The sequence below is a fragment of the Ranitomeya variabilis genome, chromosome 8, assembly GCF_051348905.1.
Source record: "Ranitomeya variabilis isolate aRanVar5 chromosome 8, aRanVar5.hap1, whole genome shotgun sequence".
Classification (NCBI taxonomy): Eukaryota; Metazoa; Chordata; class Amphibia; order Anura; family Dendrobatidae; genus Ranitomeya; species Ranitomeya variabilis.
Genome location: NC_135239.1, coordinates 201,812,580 through 201,828,718, shown reverse-complemented (window position 1 = coordinate 201,828,718; position 16,139 = coordinate 201,812,580).

The window sequence follows — 16,139 nt, the reverse complement described above, 5'->3', positions numbered from 1 at the left end:
AAGTAATCCAGGAACCCAGGAACCAAATGTCCTCCTTTAGGTAACTATTAATACAGAAAAATCGCTTTTGCAAAAATGTGACCGGTTTTCTGTGACGTGGTGAAGACTGTCGTGTGACCCTACCCCAAATGTTATAGGGGCTAGAGGCTGCCAATAGGACTAATGAGCTTCTGGTGACCACCCCAATGTCTGTTGGCCTAGGTCCTAGACCACCTCGACCCTAGAAAATGGGCACTAATACAGGATGAATGAGTTGGAGGGTATTCGATGTCACCACCTACATGATGTCCAAATTGGACACGAATGCTTTAGGTTCATGTTCTTTTTATTCTAGTTTAGAGAGAAGCATTTGTACCTAGGTCTACACAAGAGGTGCGGGGAGTTCCGCCAATCCTAGACCATTGTATGATGTACACAAGCCAATGAATGAGTTATCTCACAGTGGAACACCCCTTAAAGGATTATCTCCATCTTGGACATTTATGGCATAAATGTTTGATAGATGTGGGTCTCTCCTCCGGAACCCGCACTTATCTCTGCAACGGGGGTCACCAAGCCTCCAGAGACAGAAAACAGTCGTACATGATGCCCTGTGTAACCAACCATCAGAGTTTACAACTGGATTAACTGTTTTAGATTCTAAATATCTTACTAAATTATATAAATGTAGAACATGAAATTGAATTTCTTGAAATTAAGTTAATTTTTTTTTTTTGTTTGTTTTTTTCCCCCACCGCCTCTATCACTCTTCACCACATGTTTGATAGCGGTCAACGGAATAACATCTTCATGGATGAATATGGCAATAGGAGGGTTTGCTGGCACAGGGCTATATCACAGAGCACAGTGTTTAATTGTTTTTTTTGTTTTTTTTTCCCCCTTCAAGTATCTCAAATAATACCAGTCTAATGTTGTGGAAGTCGAAATGTTGCATTATGAAATGGTAAAACATTCAACTATCTTTTCTTCTTTTTTTTCCCCTCCCCCATCATAAAAACACTTTGGTTAGGTCCAAACATTTTTTAAAGTTTACCTGTTGTCTAATAGTCTGTACAAATAACTATTAAAGTAAAGCATCACCTTGGAGCCACTTAATAGTCCCTAACAATATAATATTGCTTTCAGAACTTACTCACTTAAAGGAACACTCCAGGTAGACTTGATCCACTGTTGTTTCTAATGCAGACTCCTGGTGGGTCGGACATTTCTGTAATGCTCCACCCCTGAGGATCTGCTTTCTTTTTTTTTTCTTTTTTTTTTAGGGGCTCCAATATTGAATATTCTTTATTATTATAAACACCTGTTCCTTCACTTAGTTTGGGCAATGAACCAATTTATAGTAAATATACATCCTGCAGTGTCATGCTCGCCTCTGTTGCTTCGGCGATGGGTGCACTTTAAATAATTGACCCCACCGTGTGTGAAACTTTGTCACCTGCCTTACTAATTTTTTTTTTCCTTTTTAAGCTTATTGTATCTTAAATTATTGAAAATTAAAATAATTGCTGACTGTATAATATGAACTTCTTTTTTTGTTGTTGTTTTTTTTTGTTCTTTTGCGTGTATGTAACCAAACATGGTTTCAGAGCCAACGTTTCTATAGGCATTGATACTTAGAGGTTTTCAATGCACAATCAATTTTATGTATAACTTGTAACCTTTATTTACTGTGTAAAGCTGGTTACATTCTGTTTTTTTTTTTTTTTTGTTTGTTTTTTCTGTTTCTTTCTCCCCTGGCAAGTCCTATAGAATGCTTGTTTATGTCAAACATGATCTTTGTAAAACCTTTTTGGCTTGTATTCTGCTTTTGACAGTTACTACTGTACAGTCTTTGAAGCATTTAGGATTTTTTTTTCAGCTTTCTTTTTTTATTTATTTTATTTTACGGTATTTTGTTATGCCTAAAAGTGTCAATTGGTGGTTTTTTGTGAAATGGTCAGAAATTCACAGGTCTTAAATGTTTTTGGAATTTTTTTTTAATTAAACACTGCATTTTTTTTTTTTTGTCTAGCAAAATGAAAAAAAAAAAAATGTTAATATATTACTGTTGCTAGCATGTGCACGGCTGTCCTAGAAGCCTCTTATCTTTTTATCTTAAGTTACTTTTTATTTTTTGTTTTTATTTTTTTGTTTCCCGCTTTAATTAGAAATGTCTATTTATGAATCTCTTGCTTGTAGTTTTTTTTTCCACAAATAAAATAGTAAAAATGACTTTAAAATATCTGTTTTATTGAGTTGCATTTCTTATTATTGGATGTTACAAAAATGTAATCTGTTTGATTTATTATTTTTTAGTCTTTTTTAATCCATCATACTGTTCCACAGATATGGTCTTTTTTGTGGGTGTTGATCATATGGTAATTTTGTCAAACCGCCTAAGGATGCCCCCAGAGTCCTATGACCAATGCCCTCTTGGTAAAAGGACATGTTCTTCTTTTAAAGGGGGATGTCCTTTATTTTTATATTTGATGATTTAGTATTAGGATAGGTCATCCGTTATCAGATCAATAGGGGTCCAACACCCTGCACCCTATCAATCTTGTTAGTAGTAGTAGTATCCGTATTAGTATTTATTTTATAAATATTAATGTTACTAGGTTTATATTAATATTGTTATTATATACATTTTATTTTAATTTTTTTTTTACTATTCTATTTTCTATTTGTGGAGACACTGGTGGGTGCCTCGGTCCGCCAGCCGAAACCACATGAACCAGGGATCATCCCGCCGAATGCCCGCTCTCCCTTAACGTGGGCGTAACTCTACTGACAACACAGGGTGAGGGTCAAACAATGCTTTACTGATCACAAAACTGGCAGATAACATGTAGAACAGTCCCAGCAAAATACCCCAAGATGGTGCACATTAGAGTCTGACCCTTCCGCTGACCCGCCGAGATAATGGCAACTGTTACTTCAGGGCTTCCAGGGTGGAAAACCCCACTTGTGAGACACACACACACACACACACACACACACACACACACACACACACACACACACACACACACACACACACACGGTAACGACAAGCGTAGGAAGATGACAGTCCATTTAGATACAAGGCCAGTTGACTGGTAGGTCACAAACTTGACTTCTCCAAACATCCCCATGGAGCCAGGCGACCGGCAGGTCCCAATCCTGGCTTTCTTCAAACATATCCAAAGTTCAGCTATGGTCAATGGAGCAGATCTGTATTCTTCCAACCGGGTCCAAGGTCCCATAAGTTGGCATCCTGTAGAATAATAAATCTGGGACCCTTGTGATGGAGCCATGATGTATTGGCTGCTGTCCTGTCTGATACTTTGGATGTTTTGATGTCTTGGCTGAATTTCTCGGTCTCATAGATGGTACAGGAAAGCTATATATCTAGGTACCGTGCTAGCCAGTAGATGCCTGATGAGGAGATGGCTTTTGAAAGGGGGATCATTAATAAAAAGACTTTAGGTGGTCTATTGGTCCAGTATCCAGTGATATCCACTTTCTACTTGCTCCCCAAGGTCCACAAAGACCTTGTCTCTCCCCCAGGACGTCCGATTGTCTCTGGCATAGGAGGGCTCTGTGATGCAACTTGTAAGTTTATTGAACACTATTTAAAACCACAAGTGGAGACCTTGCCCTCCTATGTCAGGGACACAACGGACGTCTTGAGACGGGTTGATGGCCTGGTTGTGGAGAAGGACATGATTTTGGTCACGGCGGATGTTGAATCGTTGTATACCAGCATCCGCCATGTGGATGGGATGAGGGCCACAAGATTCTTTTTAGAATCCAGTAATCTGGACCCGGATATACGTGAGCTTGTGTTGGAGTTACTGGAGTTCATCCTGACACATAATTTTTTTGTTTTTAAGGACCATTTTTTTCTCCAGAGACATGGCACTGCCATGGGGGCGGCCTGTGCGCCGTCCTACGCAAATCTATTTCTTGGTTATTGGGAGCGTGAGCTGTTCCAGGGTGGCACACAGTCTGCCCCCCAAATCCTTGGGTGGTACAGATATATAGATGATGTCCTATTCATATGGCATGGCCCTGTCCTGGAACTAAAGGCATTTATGGCAGGATTGAACGACCGTGACTCCAACATTAGGCTCACCTATACGTTTCATGATAGTGAAATTTCCTTTCTGGATATATCATTAAAGGTTCAAGAAAACGGTTATATCTATACAGATATGCACCAAAAGAAAACATCTGTTAATGCACTGTTGCATTCTACCTCATCTCATCCACCCTCCACAATCAGGGCCATCCCCATAGGACAGTTCCTTCGGGTTCGAAGGATATGTGCCTCCGACACTTTGTTTGAGAGACAAGCTGTGGACCTTGGGGAGCGTTTCCGACAGCGTGGCTATAGTGGCCGGACAATAAAGAAAGGATATCTGAGGGCTAAAAGGACTAATAGGAATGACCTTCTCGCAGTGAGAAGTAAGACACAGAGAAAAGCTTGGGATGATCAACCAAGGTTTATATCCACATATAATCATCGGTGGGATGAAATGCGGCGCATCCTTAAAAAACATTGGCCAGTCCTAACAACTGATCCCTTTTTGGGAAGGGTTCTGTCTGATCAACCCCTCATGACTGCACGCAGGTGTAATAATGTCAGGGACATACTTGTACACAGTCATTATGTGGCCAAAACACCAGACCCATTTCAGGCGGGAAGACCAAGAAAGGGTTTTTTCCCTTGTGGAGACTGCCTCGCTTGTAAGAATCTTATCAGAGCTTTTACATTTGAATCATAAGACGGCAGGCGTAGTTTTCGAATAAATGAATACATTACATGTAGCACGACTCATGTTGTATATTACGCCACTTGTACGTGTAAGCTTATCTATGTGGGGTTGACATCAAGAGAGCTGCGTGTTCGCGTAGAGATATTAAAGCGGCACGAGATGTGGAATATGTCAACAGTTTGAAACCTATACCAAAACATTTCCGGAAACATCATAAATGTAACCCTAAAGACTTGAAAGCCTGGGGTATAGATAGGATTAGGGTAGGCATTAGAGGGGGGGATGCCAAACAGAAGCTGGCCCAGAGAGAATGCCGCTGGATAGCGGTATTAAATACCATTGCCCCAGCAGGCCTGAACGAACATCTGAGTTTTAGCTCCTTTTTGTAGATATGACTCTGATTTCTCCTTTTTACATTAGTGTGTTGTTGTGTGTCTTTATTGGTTTTAACGGTTTCTTGTATTTATTTATTATTTATGTCTAGTTACCTTCCTTTTTCTTCATGGAGCTCCCTTTGTGGTTTCCCCCACTGGAATGGACATAGATGGTGGATTGGAAACGGACTGATCAGATCGACCCTCGTTCTTTATTTCGTCTGCTTAGGTTGCTCTAATTCTTCAAAAATATCTGTGGAGTAAAGAAGAAGAAAAAGGGAAAAAAAAGGGAAAAAAATAATTGTTTTCCTGTTTCTATTGTGCACTTTGTTTCTAGGTTTTAGATGAGGGCACTTATATTGTGGTAATATACCTACCCTTTCTGCCACAATTAATGCTTGTATTGACATTTATCCTGTGTTGTGTGTTTGCATTATTGATTTTTTCGTTCACAACTGTATGATAATAAGGAATTTGCAATTTCGTATTCACAGCTCACTGGCTGTATTGTTTATTTTAGTGTTTTTATATAATTCATCATGGTGGCACGCGCTGCCTTATATGGTAGTGTGTTTTTATGCAGCTATTGATTAGTTTTTTTAATAATTGCTGCATTGGCTTTTTAATATATACACATTTCAATATGTTTTCATATATTATACACGTGTCTCTTTTTTCTCTTTTTTCTTCTTTTTTCTTTTTAATTAACAATGTTTTGCTCTAGCAATAATGGTGGCGATTTTTTAGTCCGGGTTTGGTTTTCAGTATTAAGATGTCCATTGATATTTTACCTTGTTTGTCCTTTTTGTTTTCCTTTCCGCTTGGCAGGCTCATTTGGAATATGTGCGATCGTGAATGGTGTCCTGACAGACGTGTCTATTTCAGCCGGGTCCACTGTGCGCATGCTCATCATCGTTCTGGTCCCGGGGCACTGTGGGCGGCGCCTTGTGATGACGCCTGTGGTTCAGTGACGTCATCGCGACGGTGCTCTGAACCGCGGCGCCATCTTGGAGGCCGCTCGCCGTGCGGTTCCTGGCCGAGCAATGATTGAACATGCGCCGCTACAGGTGGACCGGTGTCTGTAGATTGGGGTGATGATAAATAGCAGCGCCTGACAGCACCGCCCCCTGACGAAGCTGACGCGAAACGCGCGTTGGGGCAACGGTGCTGTCCAGGTCTGACGCCAGTATTGTGGTAAGAGCACGGGGATGGGTGTGAACATATAGTTATTGAGGTATTAGCCTGTGTACAGGGCTATACTGTGTTTCCTTATACGACCCTACTTTCTCCTTGACTCTGTGCCCATTTTACTATTTATTTCTTGCATTTTGCAGTGATTGTTATATATATGGCGTCGGTGATGGACAGCACCGTTAGTTTGGTCTGTGCTACCTAACTTGTCTGATACTTTCTATATATATGCCTTAAAGTGTTTTGATACATGTATTTATGTTATCTATGTAATTTAAATAAAATTTGATACAATTTATGGACATGTACTCCAATTTTTTTCTGGTTCTCTGATGAGGAGACCTGAGTAGTCTCGAAAGCTTGCATTTTGTTACCATCTTTCCAGTTAGCTATTAAAAGGTATCAGCCACTGAGGACTCTAAATTCTAAATATTTTTCTGTCTCCTAGTCATATGACCTCTTTTATGTTTAACAAGTGTCCTTCAATCCAGTATTTACATAAAGGGTAAGAATGGAGAAGAGATCAAGTTGCATTACTTGATTATTTAATCTATTTGCAGAGTTTTTCTTCCTGTTTTTTTGAAGTCAACAAATTATCTGGCCTGCACAATGCATAATTAGCATATTATTAAACATCGCTAGTCATCAAGGATAAGAGCACAATGTTATATCAAATATCAACTTACAAGTCAATATTACAGACTTACACGAGCAAAAGTCCATTTTCTTGACCAACCACAAATCAACACTTCAATTCAAAAGTCAACATATAGATAAGTCTATTCTTTCTTTCTTGCTAAAAAAAATAGTCGTCTGGTTAATTAATATACAATGCTGTCTCTTCACACTATTGTATTTAAAGGGGTTGTCCACTACTAGGACAACCCCTTCTTGATTAAAATGTTTGACCCCCCCCATAAAATAATAAAGCCTGTGCTCATTTCCCGTTCCTGCGCCTTTTCCGCGGTGTCTGTACTCTCGGTCCGTGTCGTTATAACGTGATGGCGGCGCCCACTCAGCACTTGCCTCACTGTCCCTGCCTTCGGACAAATCAAACATAAGGAGGACGTCTGGGCTGCCGCTGATCTCCAACTTCCTCTTCCTGCTCAATTCGACAGGAGGCGGGGACAGTAATGCCAGCACTGATTGGGCACCGGCGTCAGAGCCCTGGGGAGAGCGAGTTCTGACACGGAACGGCGCCAGCACGGGAGGTGACTGTAGGCTTTATTATTTTATGGAGGCCAAGCGAGAGGTCTGCGAAGTTATCCAAGTAGTGAACAACTTCTTCAATGTTTATTTTAATATAATATTTTGATTTAGTATTTTATTAGTATTCTTTTACTTTTGTATTTTGTATTAATGTGATTATTTTTCTATGACATTACACAGTGGGGGGAAATAACCTAGAATATTGTAGCCACTAGCGGATCGGAGATTCCTGTGTTTCCACCTTCTCTGGTTTCATCTCATGTCTAATGTGCCAAGCTGGGAAATGTGATCGGTCTTCTACACCCAAAAATTTAGAACAATTGCGTTAGGGCTTACCAGGCATTTAATTCAATAACGTGCGAAACCTCCTGGCATCGGCCGGGAATCCTTTTAATCAATACACTTAGCTGCAGTGCAATATGAGCTTTTCACAGCAGGTAGTCGTTCCGGGGACTGCGGGATCACATTTAGCACGTGAAATGTACTAGAACCAGACCGCTTGTAGGAACAGAGCGCAAGGGAAAAAAAATGTAATGTTAAAGGGGTTGTACATGATTGAAAAAAAAAATGGCTTCTTCTCGAAACAGTTCCACACTTTCCTCCCAGGTTGTGCGTGGTATTGCTATTAGGTACCTATCACTTCAACAGAGTTGCAGTACCAGACACAACCTATGATATGGCGTGGCACTGTTTTGGAAGCAAGCAGCCATCTTTTTCTCTTTTAGTTCAACCCATCAAGCCTCCATTGGCTGCTTCACTATATAATATACAGGCCATGTTCCACTGTGGAAAAAAAAAATTTTCACTTTTTTTTTTTTTTAATTCTATAATTTTACTGCAGGTGTTCACATCAAAATAGGCAATATTGGTAATTATTGAATTTTTTTTTTCTCCTGCGTTTTCCTCTTTATTTTTGACTTTTTTTTTTTTTTTAAATGTAGATTTCTTGGGGTTCTACACTAAAAAAACTCAAGTTCATTTTTTTTACCTGCTTTTTCTTTGCTCCCCATACAAACCTATAGTATAAAAATGCACCTAAAAAAAAAAAATCCCACACACAGTTCAATGGCAACTGTAAATGCACAGTAGACATGATTTTTCATGAAATCGCACCACGTCCACTTTGATTAAACAGATTTTATGGGTAAAATAATGCATAATTTATGAAACATGGGAACATGGCTACTGGGTCAGTTGATGCTTACAGGTTGGTTTCACTTAAAACTTGCAATTAAAGAAGCATTGTGTATATTTAGTAACAGTTAAATTACCAAAATTATGACTTAGGCCCTGCCCCCGAGGTTCGCTGCTCAAAACATTTAATTTTTTTTTTTGCATAAACTGAAATCTATCATTGGCGGATATGAATGATATTTCTAGTGGTGGATTATGACTTTTCATGGTCTTCGGTATTGCAGCAAACTTCCACTCGCTTGAAGGCTACCATACCGGACAGTCAATAAAAAAGAAGGGCGCTGACAATCCCTTTAAATCTGTATGATACTGTAATGACCAAGGCAGTTGTGTGTCCATGACATGACCAGGATAGATTCAGATCTACTGAACAGAAGAATTGGTTAACGTCTCCTTATACTGAATAGTTGCCCCTTTAAATTCTTGACTCTTTGGTAACCGTTGTCGCAGCAGCTCAAGGCGCACGGCAAATAAATGAATTTCTACGGATGAGAAAATTGCATTTCGTTCCCTTTCTCCGGCTCCATAATTTCCTATATGGATGGAGAGGTAATTGATGCTGGTGACATGGAGATTTGCAGCGTAAGACAAAGCGCTGAGGAGGCTGAACGTTGTCTCCTTCCTGCAGGCTGGGACTGATGCCGACCTGTGTGCGCTGACGATTGGGATACTACTCTATTTCCAGAGAGGATTTCCTGCCCATGTTATTTGTAGGCAGAGTAAGAGGGTCATATTGGGGTGTGTTCCCTACAACCCTAAACAGGGTTCCTCGATCGAGGATGAAGACAGACCATGGAAGGTTCAGCTGGAATCGGCTTTACAGTAGAGTATTGTTACAATATTTTACGCCATTATTAATTTGGTGATTAGTGCGGCATGGAGCTATATGGTTACTCTTCACAGTGGAAGCAAAATTCTTGGTGGTCCTAATTCATACTTGTGGCACACAACTTGGTAGTTAGGGTACTGTCACACAGTGCAATTTCGATCGCTACGACGGCACGATTCGTGACGTTCTAGCGATATCGTTACGATATCGTTGCGTCTGACACGCTACTGCGATCCAGATCCCCGCTGAGAATCGTACGTCGTAGCAGATCGTTTGAAACTTTCTTTCGTCGTCTAGTGTCCCGCTGTGGCGGCATGATTGCATCGTGTGACACAGGTTGTATACGATGTGCGCACAGTAACCAACGGCTTCTACATCGCAAATACGTCATGAAATTATCGCTCCAGCGCAGTGTATTGCAACGTGTGACCGCAGTATACGACGCTGGAGCGATAATTATACGACGCTGCAACGTCACGAATCGTGCCGTCGTAGCGATCAAAATTGCACTGTGTGACAGTATCCCTTAGACTTCAAACTTGTGGCATATAACTTGGTGGTTGGACTTTAATTTGAGGCATACAACTTGGTGGTTGGACTTTAATTTGAGGTGCAGAGTTTGGGGTTTTACACTTTAAGACTAGAAGAATAGAGCGTGGTAGTTACAGTTCAGGATTCACACACAACTTGGAGGTTACATTTCAGACTTGAGCAACGGAACTTGATAGTTACATTTCAGAATCGACGCACTTGATTTGTTACTTTTCAGAGTTGAGGTACTGACCCTCGTGGTTGTTCTTCAGACTTGAGGAATAGAGCTCAGAAGTTACGTTTCAGACTTGAGACACGGAACTTGATAGTCACATTTCAGAATCGACGCACTTGATTTGTTACTTTTCAGAGTTGAGGCACTGACCCTTGTGGTTGTACTTCAGACTTGAGGAATAGAGCTTGGTGGTTACACTTCAGACTTGAGACACGGAACTTGATAGTTACATTTCAGAATCGAGGCACAGACCTTAGTGGTTTCTCTTCACACTTGTGGCACATTTTCTTGATTACAATTCAGTCTTGAGGCACAGAACTTGATTTGTTACTTTGCAGAGTTGAGGCACTGACCCTTGTGGTTGTACTTCAGACTTGAGGAATAGAGCTTGGTGGTTACAGTTCAGGCTGCATACGCATAACTAGGAGGTCACACTTCAGGTTTGAAGTACAGAGCTTGATAGTTACATTTCAGCGTCAAGGCACAGACCTCAATGCTTGTGCTTCAGACTTGCACAGTGTTTGTTGGTTACAGTTCAGTCTTGCGTCATGGAACTTGGTGGTTACATTTCAGTTTTCACACAGATTTTGGAGGCTACACTTTACAGTTGAGGCAAAGATCTTAGTGGTTCCAATTCAGACTTGTGGCCCACAACTTGGTGGTTTGACTTTGAGTCGAGGCACAGAGTTTGGTGTTTACACCGCAGTCTTGAAGCACAGAGCTTGATAGTTACATTTCAGAGTCGAGGCACAGACCTTAGTGGTTACACTTCAGACTTGAGGCACAACGTTTGGTGGTCACAGTTCAGTCATGAGGAATAGAACTTGGTGGTTACATTTCAGTCTTCACATATAATTTGTGGTTGCTCTTCACGCTTGAGGCACAGAGCTTGATAGTTATACTTCACAGTTGCAGGATAGAACTTGGCAGATACTAACAGCACAGTCTCTTGGTATGGTCCATACATTATTTACAGCTACTTCACACATATGCGGTGGTTCAGTGCTTCGTTCTCTTCGGAGCACATCCTGACCGCCTGGGTGCATAACTGAAAAATTGACAAATTCTAAATGTTTAGGTGGCAGGAAATCTCTCAGAACCATGACTGTGGGTTAGAGGGAATGTTTAGTGTAATTGCATGTCCTGTCTCTGGCTGCCGATCACACTCTACCAGGTTTGTGCTTTAGACAAATTATCAAGTCACTTTATACCATGGTTATAAGGCTGCCTACATCCGTTTGCCCAATAATTAACCATTATTTTTTATATACCTCTGTTTTTGTAGCTCCAGCATACTCTGCAGCAATGTACAGATATTGGCATCATTCACATCAGTCCTTATCCCCAATAATCTCATTTTCCTGTCTCCATGGACTAAGAAACCAATTATTCGTACATTCTTTAAATGTAAGGGTCAAACAAGTTCCACTAGCCATTTTTTTTAATGTGAAATACGACCATACAAAATGGAAAGAATGTTATTGTATAGTGCCAAACTAAGATAAATTTCCTCTATAGTGTCCAAATAAAGCCGCCAAAAAATGCCTAAATACTTTATTCATACAGTACTCGTATATTACTGCAAATGAAACACATGCAATACTGCCACACTATTAAAACTGATAGTAAAGGGAATGTATTTCTGCACCATTTTGTATGTTGACAGAGGGGATGTATTTCTCCATAATATCGCCATACTACTGGAACTGGTAGCAGAGAGGATGTATTTCTACATAACATTGCCATACTACTGGACCTGATACCAGAAAAGATGTACAGGTCCTTCTCAAAAAATTAGCATATAGTGTTAAATTTCATTATTTACCATAATGTAATGATTACAATTAAACTTTCATATATTATAGATTCATTATCCACCAACTGAAATTTGTCAGGTCTTTTATTGTTTTAATACTGATGATTTTGGCCTACAACTCCTGATAACCCAAAAAACCTGTCTCAATAAATTAGCATATTTCACCCGTCCAATCAAATAAAAGTGTTTTTTAATAACAAACAAAAAAACCATCAAATAATAATGTTCAGTTATGCACTCAATACTTGGTCGGGAATCCTTTGGCAGAAATGACTGCTTCAATGCGGCGTGGCATGGAGGCAATCAGCCTGTGACACTGCTGAGATGTTATGGAGGCCCAGGATGCTTCAATAGCGGCCTTAAGCTCATCCAGAGTGTTGGGTCTTGCGTCTCTCAACTTTCTCTTCACAATATCCCACAGATTCTCTATGGGGTTCAGGTCAGGAGAGTTGGCAGGCCAATTGAGCACAGTAATACCATGGTCAGTAAACCATTTACCAGTGGTTTTGGCACTGTGAGCAGGTGCCAGGAAGCATGAAGTGCTCCAAAATCTCCTGATAGCTAGCTGCATTGACCCTGCCCTTGATGAAACACAGTGGACCAACACCAGCAGCTGACATGGCACCCCACACCATCACTGACTGTGGGTACTTGACACTGGACTTCAGGCATTTTGGCATTTCCTTCTCCCCAGTCTTCCTCCAGACTCTGGCACCTTGATTTCCGAATGACATGCAAAATTTGCTTTCATCAGAAAAAAGTACTTGGGACCACTTAGCAACAGTCCAGTGCTGCTTCTCTGTAGCCCAGGTCAGGCGCTTCTGCCGCTGTTTATGGTTCAAAAGTGGCTTTACCTGGGGAATGCGGCACCTGTAGCCCATTTCCTGCACACGCCTGTGCACGGTGGCTCTGGATGTTTCCACACCAGACTCAGTCCACTGCTTCCTCAGGTTCCCCAAGGTCTGGAATCGGTCCTTCTCCACAATCTTCCTCAGGGTCCGGTCACCTCTTCTCGTTGTACAGCGTTTTCTGCCACATTGTTTCCTTCCAACAGACTTACCATTGAGGTGCCTTGATACAGCACTCTGGGAACAGCCTATTTGTTGAGAAATTTCTTTCTGGGTCTTACCCTCTTGCTTGAGGGTGTCAATGATGGCCTTCTTGACATCTGTCAGGTCGCTAGTCTTACCCATGATGGGGGTTTTGAGTAATGAACCAGGCAGGGAGTTTTTAAAAGCCTCAGGTATCTTTTGCATGTGTTTAGAGTTAATTAGTTGATTCAGAAGATTAGGGTAATAGGTCGTTTAGAGAACCTTTTCTTGATATGCTAATTTATTGAGACAGGTTTTTTGGGTTATCAGGAGTTGTAGGCCAAAATCATCAGTATTAAAACAATAAAAGACCTGACAAATTTCAGTTGGTGGATAATGAATCTATAATATATGAAAGTTTAATTGTAATCATTACATTATGGTAAATAATGAAATTTAACACTATATGCTATTTTTTTGAGAAGGACCTGTATTTCTACTTAATACCGCCATACTATTAGAACTGATAGCAGAAGGGATGTATTTCTACATAATACCGCCATACTCTTAGGGCATGTTAGGTTAGGCTATGGGTTGAACTAGATGGACTTAATGTCTTCCTTCAACCTTAATAACTATGTTACTATGTTACTAATAGAACTGATAGCAGAAGGGATGTATTTCTACGTAATACCACCATACAATTGGACCTGATAGCAGAGAGAATGTATTTCTGCATAACACTGCCATACTACTGGACCTGATAGTAGAAGGGATGTATTTCTGCATAATACCGCCATACTACTGGACCTGATAGCAGGGAGGATGTATTTCTCCATAATACCGCCATACTACTGGACCTGATAGCAGAGAGGATGTATTTCTCCATAATACTGCCATACTACTGGACCTGATAGCAGAGAGGATATATTTTTCCATAACACCGCCATACTACTGGACCTGATAGCATAGAGGATGTATTTCTCCATAATGCCGCCATACTACTGGACGTGATAGCAGAGAGGATGTATTTCTCCATAACACCATCATACTACTGGACCTGATAGCAGAGAGGATGCATTTCTCCATAACACCGCCATACTACTGGACCTGATAGCAGAGAGGATGTATTTCTCCATAACACCGCCATATTACTGGACCTGATAGCAGAGAGGATGTATTTCTCCATAATACCGCCATACTACTGGACCTGATAGCAGGGAGGATGTATTTCTCCATAATACCGCCATACTACTGGACCTGATAGCAGAGAGGATGTATTTCTCCATAACACCGCCATATTACTGGACCTGATAGCAGAGAGGATGTATTTCTCCATAACACCGCCATATTACTGGACCTGATAGCAGAGAGGATGTATTTCTCCATAATACCGCCATACTACTGGACCTGATAGCAGGGAGGATGTATTTCTCCATAATACTGCCATACTACTGGACCTGATAGCAGAGAGGATGTATTTCTCCATAACACCATCATACTACTGGACCTGATAGCAGAGAGGATGCATTTCTCCATAACACCGCCATACTACTGGACCTGATAGCAGAGAGGATGTATTTCTCCATAACACCGCCATATTACTGGACCTGATAGCAGAGAGGATGTATTTCTCCATAATACCGCCATACTACTGGACCTGATAGCAGGGAGGATGTATTTCTCCATAATACCGCCATACTACTGGACCTGATAGCAGAGAGGATGTATTTCTCCATAACACCGCCATATTACTGGACCTGATAGCAGAGAGGATGTATTTCTCCATAACACCGCCATATTACTGGACCTGATAGCAGAGAGGATGTATTTCTCCATAATACCGCCATACTACTGGACCTGATAGCAGAGAAGATGTATTTCTCCATAATACCGCCATACTACTGGACCTGATAGCAGAGAGGATGTATTTCTCCATAACACCGCCATACTACTGGACCTGATAGCAGAGAGGATGTATTTCTCCATAACACCGCCATCCTACTGGACCTGATAGCAGAGAGGATGTATTTCTCCATAATACTGCCATACTACTGGACCTGATAGCAGAGAGGATGTATTTCTCCATAATACCGCCATATTACTGGACCTGATAGCAGAGAGGATGTATTTCTCCATAATACTGCCATCCTACTGGACCTGATAGCAGAGAGGATGTATTTCTCCATAATACTGCCATACTACTGGACCTGATAGCAGAGTGGATGTATTTCTCTATAACACCGCCATACTACTGGACCTGATAGCAGAGAGGATGTATTTCTCCATAACACCGCCATCCTACTGGACCTAATAGCAGAGAGGATGTATTTCTCCATAATACCGCCATACTACTGGACCTGATAGCAGAGAGGATGTATTTCTCCATAATACTGCCATACTACTGGACCTGATAGCAGAGAGGATGTATTTCTCCATAATACCGCCATATTACTGGACCTGATAGCAGAGAGGATGTATTTCTCCATAATACTGCCATCCTACTGGACCTGATAGCAGAGAGGATGTATTTTTCCATAACACCGCCATACTACTGGACCTGATAGCATAGAGGATGTATTTCTCCATAATACCGCCATATTACTGGACCTGATAGCATAGAGGATGTATTTCTCCATAATACCGCCATCCTACTGGACCTGATAGCAGAGAGGATGTATTTCTCCATAATACCGCCATACTACTGGACCTGATAGCAGGGAGGATGTATTTCTCCATAACACCGCCATACTACTGGACCTGATAGCAGAGAGGATGTATTTCTCCATAACACCGCCATACTACTGGGCCTGATAGCAGAGAGGATGTATTTCTCCATAACACCGCCATACTAATGGACCTGATAGCAGAGAGGATGTATTTCTCCATAACACCGCCATACTACTGGACCTGATAGCAGAGAGGATGTATTTCTCCATAATACTGCCATATTACTGGACCTGATAGCAGAGAGGATGTATTTCTCCATA